A 17,210-nucleotide genomic window follows, 5' to 3' on the forward strand; every position below is an offset into this window, starting at 1 on the left:
CATCGAAAAAACAATAAAAAACAAACAGTAAAAAACAAAGAAATACATAAGAAATTTAAAAAACAATAAAATACATAAGAAATTGGTGTTGAAACCAGAATTTTTTCATTCACAATTGTTAAGAATGCTATAAAGAATAAATAGCATTCTAGGAGCTTTATTAAGTGAATCAGAGCAAAAAGTATGATTTCATCAATAAATTAGCATAATTAAGTCATATAAAATAAAAATATATGAATTCAGTGAAATTTACCAATGCAACTGCCTAGATTACATTATTCTCTACTAGTATCCCTAAATTAGACCTCAAAATAGCCAATCTGGAATAAAATTATTGGAAATGGTTTTTCAACTGATTTGAGTAGGTATGGGTTGTTAAGACAAAGTTTTATGGTGAACGGGGGTTTGCGCATGCTGCGCTGGAACTCTGGAATAGCATCCCACAAAATTTAAGGCAAGTTGACACAATTGGGCAATTTAAAACTGCATTGAAAACATATTTATTTAACTGAAAAGAATATTAACAAAGCATTACCAGCAGCTTACCCCTCATCTTTCTTTTTCTTCTAAAGCGCATTGAGACCTTTGTAAGGTGTAATGCGCTATACAAAAGCTGTTCTATTATTATTATTATTATTATTATGGGTGTCAACATTTACCAAAAAAAAGTTAGGAGGAATACGGGTTGGGGAAAGTGGTTTTTTTCAAGTTCAAAGGTCAATGACCTTTTCATATACAGTGCGTCCCAGAAAAAACGAAACCGCGATTTAGCGATCATTTATCATAACTTAATCATAAATAAAATAGACAAATGACCTACCAATTTAAAGCTTAGAATCTCCTCTTTCATCTGATATTACTTAGATTATTTCTCATTCACGCATGAGTGAGCATATACAATTTGAAGAAAGGATATCAAAAACTCATTTGGCGGGGGTATCTGGGTTTCAAAAAGAAAACCACATTTTTGAAAAGTTCAATATCTCCTTTTTAATTTGATACCTAAATTACAGAAAATGGTAAAGAAATAACAAAGTTCTGGTCATTTGAAATAAGGCTTGAATTTCAATAATTTCATAAAATGAAGAGGTTCTCCAGGCTGGCTTTCAAACTCACTCGACACTCTGTTTTGTTGACGATCAGCCATGCATTTAATCTTTGTTCACCATGCGAAAGCTTCTGTGGGAAACCGGTGAAAACACGTTTATATCATGAAATTATGGAAATACAAGCCTTATTTCAAATGACCAGAACTTTTTTATTTCTTGACCATTTTCTGTAATTTAGGTACCAAATTAAAGAGCAGGTATTGAACATTTCAGAAATGTGGTTTTCTTTTTGAAACCCAGATACCCCCCGCCAAATGAGTTTTTGGTATCCTTTCTTCAAATTGTTTTTGCTCACTCATGCGTGAATAAGAAATAACCTAAGTAATATCAAATGAAAGAAGAGATTCTAAGCTTTAAATTGGTAGGTCATTTGTCTATTCTTATTATGATTAAGTTATGATAAATGATCGCTAAATCTCGGTTTCGTTTATTCTGGGACGCACTGTATACCGTATAATGATATCTTTGAGATGGAAAGGTGCAGGTTGGTGATAATGGTGTCAAAATGCACAAATTTTTACCAGAATATCAAATAAAATAAAATTAAGTACCTAGCATGCACATTCACTGATGAAATTCAAGGTCAAAGCCTTTCAAAGGTCAATGACCTTTTTTACATTATATACCATACTGTATAATGGTATCTCTGAGATGATAAGGTACAGGCTAGTGATCATGGTGTCAAAATGTACAGATTCTTACAAGAAGGTAAAATAGAATGAATGTGAGTACCTAGAATGGATATTCACCAATAAAATTCAAGGTCAAAGCTTTCAAAAGGTCAATGACCTTTTTACATTATATATATCATACTGTATAATTGTATCTCTGAGATAAAAATGCACAGGTTGGTGATCATGGTGTCAAAATGCACAGATTCTGATCAGAAGATCAAATAAAATAAAATTAAGGACATAGAATGCATATTCACCCATAAAATTTAAGGCCAAAGGTCAATGACCTTTTATACATTATATACCATATTATATACTGGTATCCCGAAGATAAAACGGCGCAAGTTGGTGTTCTTGGTGTCAGAATACACAGATTCTTACAGGAAGATCAAATAAAATGAAATTAAGTATCGACAATGCACATTCACCCTTAAAATTCAAAGACAAAGGTCAATGTCCTTTTTGACATTAGATAATAATCATGGTATCTCTGAGATAAGACACCGCAGGTTAGTGATCTTGGTGCCAAAATGCAAAGATTTGCACAAGAATCTTCTGAAAATGGGTAGGATAGGTCTAACTCTCATGTCACAGCTAGCATCATCTGAGAGCATTTCCAAACAGCAGAGGGATGATGATGAAGTGAAGGCCATCATAAGAGCTGCATGTATATCAACTTCAACAAAGATGAATTCCCGTATTATTATTAATTACCTCTCATTGCGAGCTGCAAGAATCTCTTGAGATGCTAATGTTGCAGGACAAAACTTCATATCTGCTCTCTGCCGTACGTCACCCATGATGTTATTTCTACTAGGTATCAGTTTGTACAAGGATCATTATTTGGTCCAGAATAACTGATTGTTATCATGCACAAATTAGGCATATGATGTGATAATGAAATTCAAAAGGAGATAATAGCTTAAAAGTACACATCCATTGACCTAACAAAACTCCTACAGCACCACGTCCAGTTCTTGAGAATCAAGCTATGCAACATATCAGCAATAATATAGACCCTGGTCTGATATCCCTTGACAGAACGTTATTAGGCTTTCATTGAATGGGCCAGATCAAAGTCCTGAAAATGTCAGAAGGTTTTCAAAAGTTTAATTACTTTTTGCTGAAGTTGAGACACTTAACTTCATTTACTATGACAAAAGCTGCAGCTCTAATGATTGCCTTATTTTAATTCTTCATAATTGCCCCTGGCTATATGAAAATGTTCTTAGATGATGCATGCCATTAGGGTTAGGCCTATCCTTTCCATTTACAGATTAAGTTATAGTTTATAGTATTGATTGTAGCAATTGAGGTTAGTGACCTATTGCTACAGAAAAATTAGTACCTTGATTTAGATTTATAAAATGCATATGTAAATGCTGCTACTTTAGACAACTTCACCATTTTAGATCATATCATACATGATTTTTTTTACACTTTTGGCAATGCATTACTACAATATATATATTAAAAAGTGCTATTTGATATCGGTTTCACCTCGAACTTGTATTTTGACGTCATCATTGGTCAAGGAATCAACTATTAAATTTGTGTTCATTTTCCATGCAGGTCAGTCTTTTTCCCATCAGAATCACTATATACAATGAAGTTATCAAGTTATCGACCTATTTACTTAAATTCCCTGACGTTATAATATAGTTGATTGACTTCTAACCCTTAAGTATATTTTCCATGGCCGCCATTATTTATCCTTATTTCATAGTGATATTATTAAACATCCAAGTTTTCATTACAAATAGGTATCTTTCTTTCTATAATTCACAAATAAAATGTGAATATAATAATTATGAATTACTATCTTTTTTTTTGGGGGGGGGAATCATGCATGGATATATAAATATTTATTAACTTTTGACCTTTGACTCTGGATATCAAAGGTGAAGGTTAATTCTTTATGATTATTTTGTGCCTTTTCATCTTCTTGCGAAAATTGCTTTTTGACACCAAATCACCAACCTGCGACTTTTCATCTCAGAGATACCATTATACCGTATATAATGTAAAAAGGTCATTGACCTTTAAAGGCTTTGACATTAAATTTCATCGGTAAATGAGCATTGTAGATACCTTATTTGATTATATTTGATCTTCTTGTAAGAATCTGTGAATTTTTGACACCAAGATCACCAACCTGCGCCTTTTCATCTCAGAGGTACCATTGTACCGTATATGGTATATAATGTAAAAGTGTCATTGACCTTTGAAAGGCTTTGGTCTTGGATTTCATTGGTGAATAAGCATTGTGGGTACTTGATTTTATCTTCGTGTAAAAATCTGTGCATTTTGACACCAAGATCACCAACCTGTGCCTTTTCATCTCAGATATACCATTATACCATATATGGTATATATTTTTAAAAAGGTCGATGACCTTTGAAAGGCTTTGACCTTGAATGTTTTTGGTTAATGTGCATTCTGGGGACTTAATTTTATTTCATTTGATCTTCCTCTAAGAACCTCTGCATTTTGACACCAAGATCACCAACCTGTGCATTTTTATCTCAGAGATACCACTATACTGTATATGGTATATAGTGTAAAAAAGGTAATTGACCTTTGAAAGGCTTTGACCTTGAATTTCATCGGTGAATGAGCATTGTAGGTACTTGATTTGATTTTATTTAATCTTCTTGTAAGAATCTGTGCATTTTGACACCATGATCACCAACTTGTAGTATTTTATCTGGGAGATACCATGATACAGTATATTTAAAAAGGTCATTGACCTTTGACCTTGAAAAAAAGCACTTTCCCCAACCCGTACTCTTCCTAACTTTTTTTTGGTAAATGTTGACACCCATACCTACTCAAATCAGTCAAAAAACCATTTCCAATAATTTTATTCCAGATGGCTACTAATTATGGGATACTATACCATCATACAAATTTTCGTTGTGAGCGCGAATTCCGAGGCTGAGATTTAAAGGGGGCCATAATCGCCCCCCCTCCCCGGGAATGACAAGAAACAAAATACCCCGGTACATTTAGGGCTAAAAAATTCATTGATTTTGACATCTAGGGACACAGACCTTCATTTTTGAGGAGCGCAATCAGGCCGGCACTCCTACCGCGCTCCTAAAAAAAGTAAGGAGAACAAAAAAAACACGCTCCTAAAAAAAGCCTTCACAAAAGTTGCTGAAATTTTATATCTTTATATTCAAGAAATGAGCATCTGTTTTCCATAATTCCTTGAAATTATGAAAATACTTAAGTTGATTTTCTTATTTACGAGATAACTGGATATACTCATTTGATTTGCTAGTTTATTACGATTAACTTGCACGCCGAATAAAAGTACACAATTTTTCCTGTGCGCGCGCAGCATCTCACTACGTACGCACAATCCCAATTTCCTCTTATGAGCCTGAACGCAAGACATGTTGCTATGCAAGGCGAGGGGTCGGCGGGAGGGTTCAAATCTGGAGGGAGTTAAGGAACTCCAGTGGAACAAGTGCAAACGGCTGGGTTAGATAACAAGGCGTGGAAGTAACACCTAATCTACGCCAATCCTGTCAAATGTCCGGGAGCGATGCATAAGAATGCAAAACTACATACTGTAAAAGATTACAGATAAACGGATACAAGGAGGGATCTCGACTGATAAGGCACAAGACATTTAATATCACTTCAGTTCGCATACGTTTGGAATGCTCTATTGTCTTGCTAATCCCATAACAAACGCATTCGTAGTGCCCCCTGCATACATCCGAACGCAAGGATTACTGTTAACAAAATAGTCAATAGAAAGCGCTGAAGGCAGTAGCGGACCGTGACCCGGAGGAGACAAAGCATGGGGGGGGGGCACTGCATTGTTTGTGAACAATGGCGTGCCCCCCCATGCTTTGTCTCCACGGGGTCACGGTCCGCCACTGGCTGAAGTACTCCGTTCACAAAACCCCTGAACGCAAGGATTACTAATAACAAAGGAGTCAATAGAAAGCGCTTAACTACTCGGTTCAGAACGGAGAATGGTTCTGCTCAGCTAGAAACAGCTACAGCCGGGTCCAGGGGGATTTTTTCAAAGTGATTAATGTGAAGAAAAAAAGCATTTTGCCGATGTATGGATTTGAGATTCATTGCAGATCGTTTGGCGATCATTTTAAGAAACATCCTGAGTCAAAACTTCCCACATTTTAATTCTGACGGACGTATTTCTTCAGTGATCAATTAAAGATGTTTTGCGCTCATGATAAGAAATTTCCCGTGTGTGAAGAGATGTCCAAACTTTGCGCTTTTTAATTTTGACGGATGATATACAGTGCGTCCCAGAATAAACGAAACCGATATTTAGCGATCATTTACCATAACTTAATCATAAATAGAATAGACAAATGACCTAGCAATTTAAAGCTTAGAATCTCCTCTTTCATCTGATATTGCTTAGGTTATTTCTTATTCACGCATGAGTGAGCAAAAACAATCTGAAGAAAGGATACCAAAAACCCATTTGGCGGGGGTATCTGGGTTTCAAAAAGAAAACCACATTTCTGAAAACTTCAATATCTGCTCTTCAATTTGGTACCTCAATTACAGAAAATGGTCAAGAAATAAAAAAGTTCTGGTCATTTGAAATAATTTCACGAGATAAACGTGTTTTCACCGGTTTCCCACAGAAGCTTTCGCATGGTGAACAAAAGATTTGATGCATGGCTGATCGTCAACAAAACGGAGTGTCGAGTGAGTTTGAAAGCCAGCCTGGAGAACCGCTTCATTTTATGAAATTATTGAAATTCAAGCCTTATTTCAAATGACCAGAACTTTGTTATTTCTTAACCATTTTCTGTAATTTCGGTATCAAATTAAAGAAGAGATATTGAACTTTTCAGAAATGTGTTTTTTTTTTGAAACCCAGATACCCCTCGCCAAATGAGTTTTTGATATCCTTTCTTCAAATTGTATTTGCTCACTCAACCATGAATGAAAAATAATCTAAGTAATATCAGATAAAAGAGGAGATTCTAAGCTTCAAATTGGTAGGTCATTTGTCTATTTTACTTATGATTAAGTTATGATAAATGATCGCTAAATCTCGGTTTCGTTTTTTCTGGGACGCACTGTATATAGTTTTTTCTCATTTATATGACTAAAGTTAATAAATTAGACATTCGTTACAAATCGTCTAACAATAATTCAAAACATTTCTCGAGTCAGAAGGGATGTTCAAACTTTGCGCTTTTTTATTTTGACGAACGTATTTCATTTAATTAAAAGTTAATTGTCAGAGAACTTCACAATGTTGGCGCTATCTCTCCGAAATTAGATAAGGCGCGAAGGTCGTCTGCTAGTTTATTCTTGACATTTTTCTTTCCATGGGTATCATTTATTTCACACCCTGACATCGTTTACATGATCATAAAATAGGTTCTGACATCAGAGAACTTCACGATGTTGGCGCTTTCTCTACGACATCGGATCAGGCGCGGAGGTCGTCGGCTATTTTATCCTTGACATTTTTCTTCCCGTGATCATCATTTATTTCACACCCTAACATCGTTTACATGATCGTAAAGTAGGTTCTGACATCAGAGAACTTCACGATGTTGGCGCTATCTCTACGACATATGATCAGGTGCGTCGGTCGTCCGCTAGTTCATCCTTTACATTTTTCTTCCCATGGTCATCATTTATTTCACACCCTAACATCGTTTACATGATCGTAAAGTAGGTTCTGACATCAGAGAACTTCACAATGTTGGCGCTATCTCTACGACATATGATCAGGTGCGGCGGTCGTCCGCTAGTTCATCCTTTACATTTTTCTTTCCATGGTCATCATTTATTTCACACCCTAACATCGTTTACATGATCATAAAATAGATTTTTACGTCAGAAACTTAACGACGTCGGCGCTATCTCTCCGAAATCAGGCGCAGAAGTCGCTTTCTTCCCCCTCTCTCTCTCTCTCTATATATTTTTCTCTCGTTCTATCTCTCCAACTATTGACTTTCCTTCCACTCTATTCTCAAACTCATCCCTTTATTGGATTTCAGTTTAGAATACTAAACTCAAAGATAATCGTCAATGAGCATAATTTTGGAGAATTTCGAGATGGACATATCAATATAATTCACCTTCCGGGTTCACCTTTAGTAATTATATCTTCCAATAACATCAAATATTTGCTTCATTTTTTATCCGCTCCGCCATGAAATGAATAATGCCCTTAAAGGTTTTAAATTGTTATTTGATATTTCTAACGATATTTAACCTATACCTTTCGAAATTTATTCCCACACATACCACACCGAGGCTCAATGATTGCACCACAATTGTTTTCTATTGCACAATCCACAACTGGATTTGATTGACATGAACTGAGAGTTTGACCTTTTTCCACGATGAAACCACGTGTTTTCTGCAATGTTTACAAATATTGAAGTGTGATAAGAAAAATAATAAAGTGAGGAGTTCGAGAGAGAGGGGGAGGGGTCAATAGAGGGGGATAGAAAAGAGTGAGAGAGATGGGGGGGGGGGGCTTTGAGGTTGTTTTCTACAGTATCCTTCAGTTGTAAACATTTGTATCAGGTAGCATCAAAGTTTAGACATCCCTTCCCACTAGAGAAATGTCGCAAAATAACTTCTAAACAATAATAATGTACGTTGAATCTTGCAGTCAACTTTGCTCTTTTAAATTCTTGACATTTAGAAACTTTACCATACTGCTAAAGGCGATACCCCCCCCCCTTTTTAACAAGTGCACTAACCCTAGTTACCAAGAATGCATATAGCTTTTTCATTTATTTGAATGCAGGATAAAAGAACACTGCGGATTGAATGCCTTGCTCACGAACATAGGTGCCGCGGCCGGGAATTGACCCCGGAGTGATTCGTAAGGTATGAATGACATTAAATATACTTTTCACATTGCATTTCCTTGACCCCATACTATCTGCTCAGCCGTGGTTAATGCCTTAACCCCGGACTATCCCTCAGCTCATGAATATTAATGATTTTACCATACAGAGCAAGATTAACGTGCAATTCGACTTCTGTGATTGGTTAATGCTTAGCTCTACTTTCCTTAGCCCTGTTTCGTTTTCACAATGTATCTCTTAGCACCGCAATTGTGGTGCTAGCATCACAATAAGCCGGCTAACCTTGCTTTTTTGCAGGGCCAGATAGTACCGTACTATTTACCGTGCTAGCCCACTTTGCTAAAACGTAGTGTGAAAACGAAGTGGGCTAAGCTTAACCCCGAGAAATTGGTGGGGCTAAGACCCCCCTTAGCCCCACCAATTTCTGACAAAAAGTGCAGTGTGAAAAGCATATATAGTGTATGTTATTATTTGAGCGAATGTAAATCTCCTTGGACGCGGTTTGGGTATTAACAGAACTTCTAATCCAGTGGGTAGAGGGGGGGGGTCGAATATATTTGAGCATGATAAATCCCACTAATAACAAGTATACGATCATGAGAATAACGAGGGAGTAGGAGATAATGGTCACTCATTTATATATAGGCATATCATTATGACCAATGTTTTTTTTCCTTGGGATTTTTATAATTATGATCGTTATTGAATGAAACCATTTCCCCCAAAACCCCTAAAATTCGACATTGCTGTTTTGATAAATTCTTACTCCGACATCGGAGGCTTATACCATGGTCACATTTGTTCGGCGGCCGTACGGCGAGTCGAAAGCAGCCGTTTTAACATTTTTTTGTCCAACTACATATAGTTGGTTTGAATCAAAATTAATAAAACGGCTGTTTTCGACTCGCCTTATGGCCGCCGTAGAGCAAATGTGACCAAGGTATTATATATTTTAAGGACATCAGAGCTTATTATGTAATTTGCATTTTGAAATTATAATCATCTTCCAACCAAATATGAGTCTCGCTTTTCCTCGATCCAACACGGCATAAAAAATGAAGGTTTAAAAGCATAGGATATTAAATTCAAAGATGATTGTCAATGAGCGTAATTCTGAATAATCAAAGGAGGAAATAATCATATTGATATAATTGTGTGATTTACTATCTATCCTCCCACATTATACACATACATGTATCTCTTCTTCTTGATACTTCTCAATTAAAACTTTTAAAACTGAAGTATAGAATATCGGCCTCAAAGTCCCCCCCCGCGGACGACCTCCGCGCCTGATCTGATGTGGGAGAGATAGCGCCGATATCGTTAAGTTGTCTGACGTCAGAACCTATTTTATGATCACGTAAACGATGTCAGGGTATGTAATAAAGGATGACCATGGGAAGAAAAATATCAAGGATAAACTAGCGGACGACCTCCGTGCCTTATCTGATGTGGGAGAGATAGCGCCGATATCGTTAAGTTGTCTGTCGTCAGAACCTATTTTATGATCACGTAAACAATGTCAGGGTATGAAATAAAGGATGACCACGGGAAGAAAAATGTAAAGGATAAACTAGCGGACGACTTTCGCTCCAGACCTGGTGTCGAAGAGATAGCGCTGACATCGTTAAGTTGTCTGACTGTCAACTTTTAATCAAATGAAATACGTTCGTCAAAATTAAAAAGCGCAAAGTTTGGACATCCCTTCTAACTCGAGAAATGTCTTAAAATTATTGTTAGACGATTTGTAAGGAACGTTTGATTTATTTACTTTCAGTTTAAATGAGAAAAATATCGTCCGTCAAAATAAAAAAGCGCAAAGGTTGGACATCCCTTCTGACTTGAGAAAATTCGCAAACTGACTTCTAAACGATCTGTATTGAATGTCAAATGATTAACTTTCAATATAAATGAAAAATATTGTCCGTCAAAATAAAAAAGCGCAAAGTTTGGACATTCTTTCATACACGGGAAATGTCTTAAAATTCTCGACAAACAATCTGTATTGAATGTCTAAATGGTTATAAAATGAACAAACATGCCTGTCGAAATTAAAAAGGGGAAGGTTGATAATAAACTTTCAATATGAATGAATAAATACAAGGATGCGTCTTTGTTGGTCAAACTTAAGAAGTGCTCAAAGTTTGATCATCCCTTTTTATTTGGGAAATGCCCAGCGTTGTAGTAAGAAATCTCTATCAAGGCTTGAATTAATCCCCACGTTCGCATATATTCATTCATTAATAATCCGACCATTCGCTTTGCCATTCAGTGACACTCCCTTTGTGCGAGAAGACAATGAAAATCAGAACTCTTCTCGACTCACTCCTTCAGTAGGATTCTGAACGTGAATGAACTTGAACGAACGGGGTCTATTGTCTACTCTTTTAATCCCCATTCAGAGCCCGTTTGCAGGCAAGGGGGATTTAATCTCTTGTGCCTAAACAGACGAAAGATACCCTGATTACCGAACCAAGAGGGAGTTAGTCAAGAACGACCGACAGGCGCCATGACGGACTAACTCATACAAACTCAACGTTTGAGAAGAAACTCTAGAGTTTGTAAGATTCGGATTGAGGATAATAATCATCCGTAACAGGATGATAATCGCCGATGATCGAAAAACGATCCGACTTCGTTGAAAAAATCGACAAGAATCGTGATCGGAAGACTGAAATTTGAACGGAACAGTAAAGATCGATCAATCAATCCGAGAAACCGAAAGAGGGGCTAATGAAAGCCAAGGTCGGGTCATCGGCTTAATAAAACTAAGCCAAGCCGCAACAATGCAAACGTAAAGAATGCAAGATATCTCAGAAGCCCCTGCGTGGGGGAAGGCTCCCAGAAATCTCTGTCTCAAATGCGTGAGCAGAGAATGTCTGCGGAATTCTGATAGAGAGCTGTGGCAGGACGTTTCCAGCGGTCTGGTAAGGACATGGAACGCTAGAGAGTAAGGTTGAAATAAACCACTCGTAAGGCAGACAATGTGTCGAGAAAAACGACTGAGTGCGATTCTGTTTAGAACTGCCACGGACCCACTGTCTATGTGGAATAGAACAGTCTGGTCAAAAAGCTCAACTGGGCGTGTCGGAGAAAAAACGTGGCTCGCATCATGACATAACATGTGTGATAGACCGAGAGGACCCCCGATTCCATCTCTCCCGTACTAAAAAAAAGCACCCGCCCACGGTGGGAGAGAGGTGGCTTGATTGAAGCCACCATCGACGTGAGGGCCCATAAGGCTAGGCTGTGATGGGTGTCCGCTGGGCGGAGCAATACCTAGCCACAGCAAGAGTACGCCAGAGGTGAGTTGGCGAAAAAATGCCTCTGTCATGACCTCATGTTTAAACGACAATCAAGAGATGTCGGTCAAGAAGATGCTCTGAACAGGCATCGCCAGACATGATACCTCAACAGTTACGTTCCCGACGGAATCGAGTGAGGTAACAACGGCCCTGTCCTATCAAGGTTAGGGATGGAACTGGATAAGAGTGTCCAAGTCCTCGCTTGGAGAAACAAGCGTAGTATGGGACTTGAGAAAAATAATCAGCAATATTTCCCTCAGTCTGCGATCATGAGACCCAGTTGTTTAGGAAAACAACAGCCACAAGGCCTGGTTTCTCTGGTGATCGCAAGGGCAAGCACAGCCGTTGCCGGTTGCAAAAACATGGAAAAGTCTGATATCGATAAGGAAAGGAGTTCCGATAGCTGCGGGGGGGGGGGGGGGGGGGCAGCAAAGCTGACGCCCTAAGCAGCGGGGGATGAGAATCTAAGCTTCTGAAAAGAAGAGCTCCAGTGAAGTAAATCACTTTCGTGAAGGGACTCATCCACAGTCGGCATGAGAGATAGCGGGTCGCGGGTAGACAGACATAACTATACATACACGCACGGATACATATAAATATACATACATATGCATGCATTTATATATATATATATATATATATATATATATATATATATACACACCGGTATATATATATACAGTGCGTCCCACAAAAAACGAAACCGAGATTTATCATAACTTAATCACAAATGAAATAGAGAAATGACCTACCATTTTAAAGCTTTGAATCTCCTCTTTCGTCTGAAATCGCTTAGATTATTTCTCATTCACGCCTGTGTGAGCAGAAACAATTTGAAAATGGGATACCACAAAGTCACTTGGCAGGCCGTATCTGGGGTTTAAAAAGAAAACCACATTTCTAAAAAGTTCAATATCTGCTCTTTAATTTGATACCTCAAATAGAGAAAATGGTCAAGAAATAACAAAGTTCTGGTTAATTGAAATAAGGCTTGAATTTCAATAATTTCATAAAATGAAGAGGTTTTACAGGCTAGCGTTCAAACTCGCTCGACAGTCCGTTTTGTTGATGATCAGCCATGCATTAAGTCTGTTACCGTGCGATAGCTTCTGTGGGAAATCGGTGAAAACATGTTTATTTAATGAGATTATGGAAATACAAGCATTGTTTCGAGAGATCATAACTTTCTAACTTCTTGACCATTTTCTGATTAAGGTATCAAATAAAAGAGCAGATATTGAACTTTTTAGTCATGTGATTTTCTTTTTGAAATTCAGATACCCCTCGCCAAATGAGTTTTTGGCATCCTTTCTTTGAATTGTTTTTGCTCACTCATGCGTGAATGAGGAATAATCTAAGTGATACCAGATGAAAGAGAAGATTCTAAGCTTTACAATGGTAGGTCATTTGTCTATCTTATTTATGATTAAGTTATGATAAATCATCAATAAATCTCGTTTATCGATTTTTTTCGTTTTTTTCTGGGACGCACTGTATATACATACACATACATGCATATATACAGACATCTATCCACGATCACATCATCCTCGGTCGCGAAGTGACCATGGCCACAGACATGGCATGGATGGAGGATCAAAGCTGCCTGCGAGGTGACTCAAGTGTGCCGAGTGAAAAGGCTTCTAATAAGAAGACAACTCGGCAAATGGGCAAGGTAAATGCATCGTATATGCACCGTAACCCACTCCAAACAAGGAGGAAGCGGCGGAGACGCCAGCAAGCTTGAACCACATAAAGGGCAGTCTATCAGACAGAATGAGCTCGACCGATGGCCTATCGGTGGTCAGTTTGGTGTGAACAGACCGACCCGGCACGGTGGGTGCGCCCAGGAAGTAGGCATAGAAAAGCCGACAAGAAAAGCCTGGGGCTTCAGTTCAGTTTAGTTTATTTCACTTCCATTTTCTAATAATAAACATAACAAACATATATATATATATATACATATGTATGAATGTACAAAACAGAATAAATGTCATAAGACTACTTCAATTATTATTTAACAAATTCATGGGAAATAGTTGGAATATATACAATTCTTTTTGTTCCAGATACATTTTGATGATTAGACAAATTATAGATTACAGTTAGCATGTGAAAATGAAAATGAGGGACTTATTAAAAAGCGAAGCTTGTAATTGTAAGTCCCTTAGGATAAATTTATAGTAATCTTAATCGTATGTAATTAAAAGCTTAAAACAAGCCTGAACGCACATACACAGCCGGCAATCTAATGAGATATACGACTGTTTCTTTCCTTCGCGGTGATACCCGACCGGAAAGACTCGGGGAACAAACTGTGAATGTCGACAGGAGGGGTATCTAGCATATAAAAAGCTGATTCCCTCCAGGTGTTTGATGCGGGTGCTGCCAGCGGGGCCTGGGGGGACGACCGATGCTGGCAGCTCGGGCAGGGCTCGCACGAGCCGCCCGAATTCGAGACAAACAGGTTAATAATAACCATAACGCACCAGGTGGTAAAGGCATAGCGATTACTAAGTATAGGTGAACTTTTAATCGCCGTGACATTCAGCTCCGATATTCATGCTCATAAGCTCGGCAGAGCTACGAGATAGTGAGTAATATCGCTGAGCGGTAATGGTTCTAATATCGGAGTCGCCTCTCTACAGCGTCGATCGCTGGAGAACAGTGTCTGTACTAGCCCTGACTCTAACCTTAGAAGAGAGAGTAGGAATTAAAAAGTAAAGAAAGGGCACCCTTACTTTCATATAGAAAGTGAGGTTCAAGCCAAAAGCTGACGGTCCCGTAGCCTGGGTGGACGGTCCTTGGGCATGATAGGTTACCCTCTCAAAAACAGCCAAACTTTCTCACGAGAGAAGGAAGGCATGCGGTATGTAAGAAATTCTTACCTCTAATCTACAGCCTGCTTAGGGGGTATAATGGAGAGTTACCACTGAAAGAGCCGTCGCCGTAAGCGATGCCCGGTCAAACTCTGAAGCTTGACGTAGAGGGCGAATTCCGAATTCGGGAGTACCTGCATATTATTGGGGGAAACCCATGCAGGTGAACTTGCCAACGGCTCCCCGGAGTGCGGGCTGGCGGGAGAAATCTCAATCCCCTCAATGCCCAACACCGGCAATAAGACCGACAGAAAGCAGCAAAGCGACTGCAGCGTCCAACCAGCGATATTCGGGGGCTTGCCGACTTGCTGGGTGAGACCCATACGTCAGCAGCACCTGAACATATCTTGAAATCACCCATGCGGGTGCAAGGGCCGGCTGCAGGTGCGGATTAGCCCAGCCGTCGCATAGCGGCAGTCTATAATGACGGAAAGCATGAGGGTAAGAACCCGTAATGCTCGGGGACATATTGATGCAACCTGTAAGGATGCAACGTCCAGCTGTCGGTCACCGAGAGCTTGCCGACATGTTGGGAGCTTGAAAATCGTATGTCGGAAGCAGCTGCATAGGAACGGGGATCACCGTGTAGGTGAGCAGCGTTTCAATAGAAGCCCGGCGAGAGAGGACAGGTGACTGCTTGAGCCGTACGGAGCTTAGCACGGCGGCTGAAGCTAATATGAAGTGTGGGGATTACCCGCACTGCCTGTGGGCATGCAAAGCAACATGAGAGTTGCGACGCCTGACCCACAATTATCCGGAGTCTGCTGACATAATGGGGGGCGATGCCCGTATGTCAATAACACCTGCGTATTAACGGGGATTTCCCTTGCAGGTGCGTAAGCCGGCGAATCATGAAATTGCGGGTGACTCTCCGAGGTGTAAGAAGGCGAATGTCTACTTGACCTGCCCGGTGCTTGACATGGCGGTTTTAGCTGACGAGGAGCATGAGGATAAAAATTTTTGATGCTCGGGGGCGTTCTGTTGTAACATGAAGTTACGACGCCTGGCCATTGGCACAAGAATCAGAAAGGGCTGCCGGCGAAGCGGGGTTAGCGACCTAGAATTTCTTCTTCTTCTTCCTCTTCTATGCGGCCCCCGCCGAGGGGCAGAAGAGGGCACAATAGACAGGGGGGACGTGATATCTTGCATGAGAAAAGTCACCCAAATCTGATCAAGCCATTCAGGCACATGAACGCAATTCCATGGTTCCACCTTTTAGGGCACGTGGATGCGATTTCACGGTTCCACCCTGATCAGATATTTGTGAGTTTGACTGCGTCGAACTCACGTGTCTCTAGCGACTAGGGGCTGGTAGCCCTTTGCTAATGATCCCTGACAGAGACTGAAATAGCATCGAGCCTAGTCTGTGCTGGGAAAAGAGTCCCACGCTCTTAACCCGGACTTGTTGGACCCGATAGCCGGTGGGTCAAGCAGCCTGGAGGAGTGAAGTTTTCTATACTAGTACAACACTCCCCAAAATAGGTTCAGGTCCTGTTGAGGGAGCCTTGGCTATCACCTTTCAGGCACGTGGGTGCAGAGCTACGGTTCCACCCTAAAACGCTCAGGCACGTGGGCGTGGTTCCACGGTCCCACCCTCTTTGGCACGCGGACGCGACTCCATGGTTCCACCCTTCTTTTTCCCAGGCAAGTGGACGCAAGCCACGGTTCCACCCTTTATAGAGCCCTACGCAAAGGGTCTCACTCTCTTGCCCTCACACTCACCGCCGCTGATCACGAGAACAAATACCAAGTCTGGTTCTCCCCCAGCGGCAGGTTTGGAGTCATCAAGAGATGAGTCGAAAGAGTGTTCATCTACCTCGTAAGTTCTTAACCTGAAAGAACAAAAAGAGGGAAGAGAACAGGGAGGGGCGGTGGGGTGGGTGGACAATAAAGGTGACAAAACAAGATCCCTTTCAGAATTATTAATAATAAAATTAATAACTCGGGTAAATGAAAAAAACAGGACCGACTTCTTAAACATGAGTTCTGAAAACAAAGTTAAGAAGCTTCTTTTTTTTCTTTTTCTTTTTTTAATAATTACAAGATACATGACGTAAATTAATTAAAACAGAAAATGTCTCAAGTCCAAGACGAAGAGCAGGATCAGCTAAGAAAAACAAGTGGAATGCCTCTGGCCGTCTCACCTGCATCACGCGGTTCAATATAGCAGCAGTGCTGACTTTGAATACTACTCTAACTCGCACAAGATGTTCAGTGATACATGGTTACTCTTATGTCCACTTTTTATGAACTAGACCAATAAACTTACAGAGATATGATGGTTATTCACCAAAAAACCCCAACATGGCCAAAGTTCATTGACCTTACATGACCTTTGACCATGATCATGTGACCTGAAACTCAAACAGGATATTCAGTGATACTTGATTACTATTGTGTCCAA

The sequence above is a fragment of the Lytechinus variegatus genome, chromosome 2, assembly GCF_018143015.1.
Source record: "Lytechinus variegatus isolate NC3 chromosome 2, Lvar_3.0, whole genome shotgun sequence".
In the NCBI taxonomy this organism is placed as follows: domain Eukaryota; kingdom Metazoa; phylum Echinodermata; class Echinoidea; order Temnopleuroida; family Toxopneustidae; genus Lytechinus; species Lytechinus variegatus.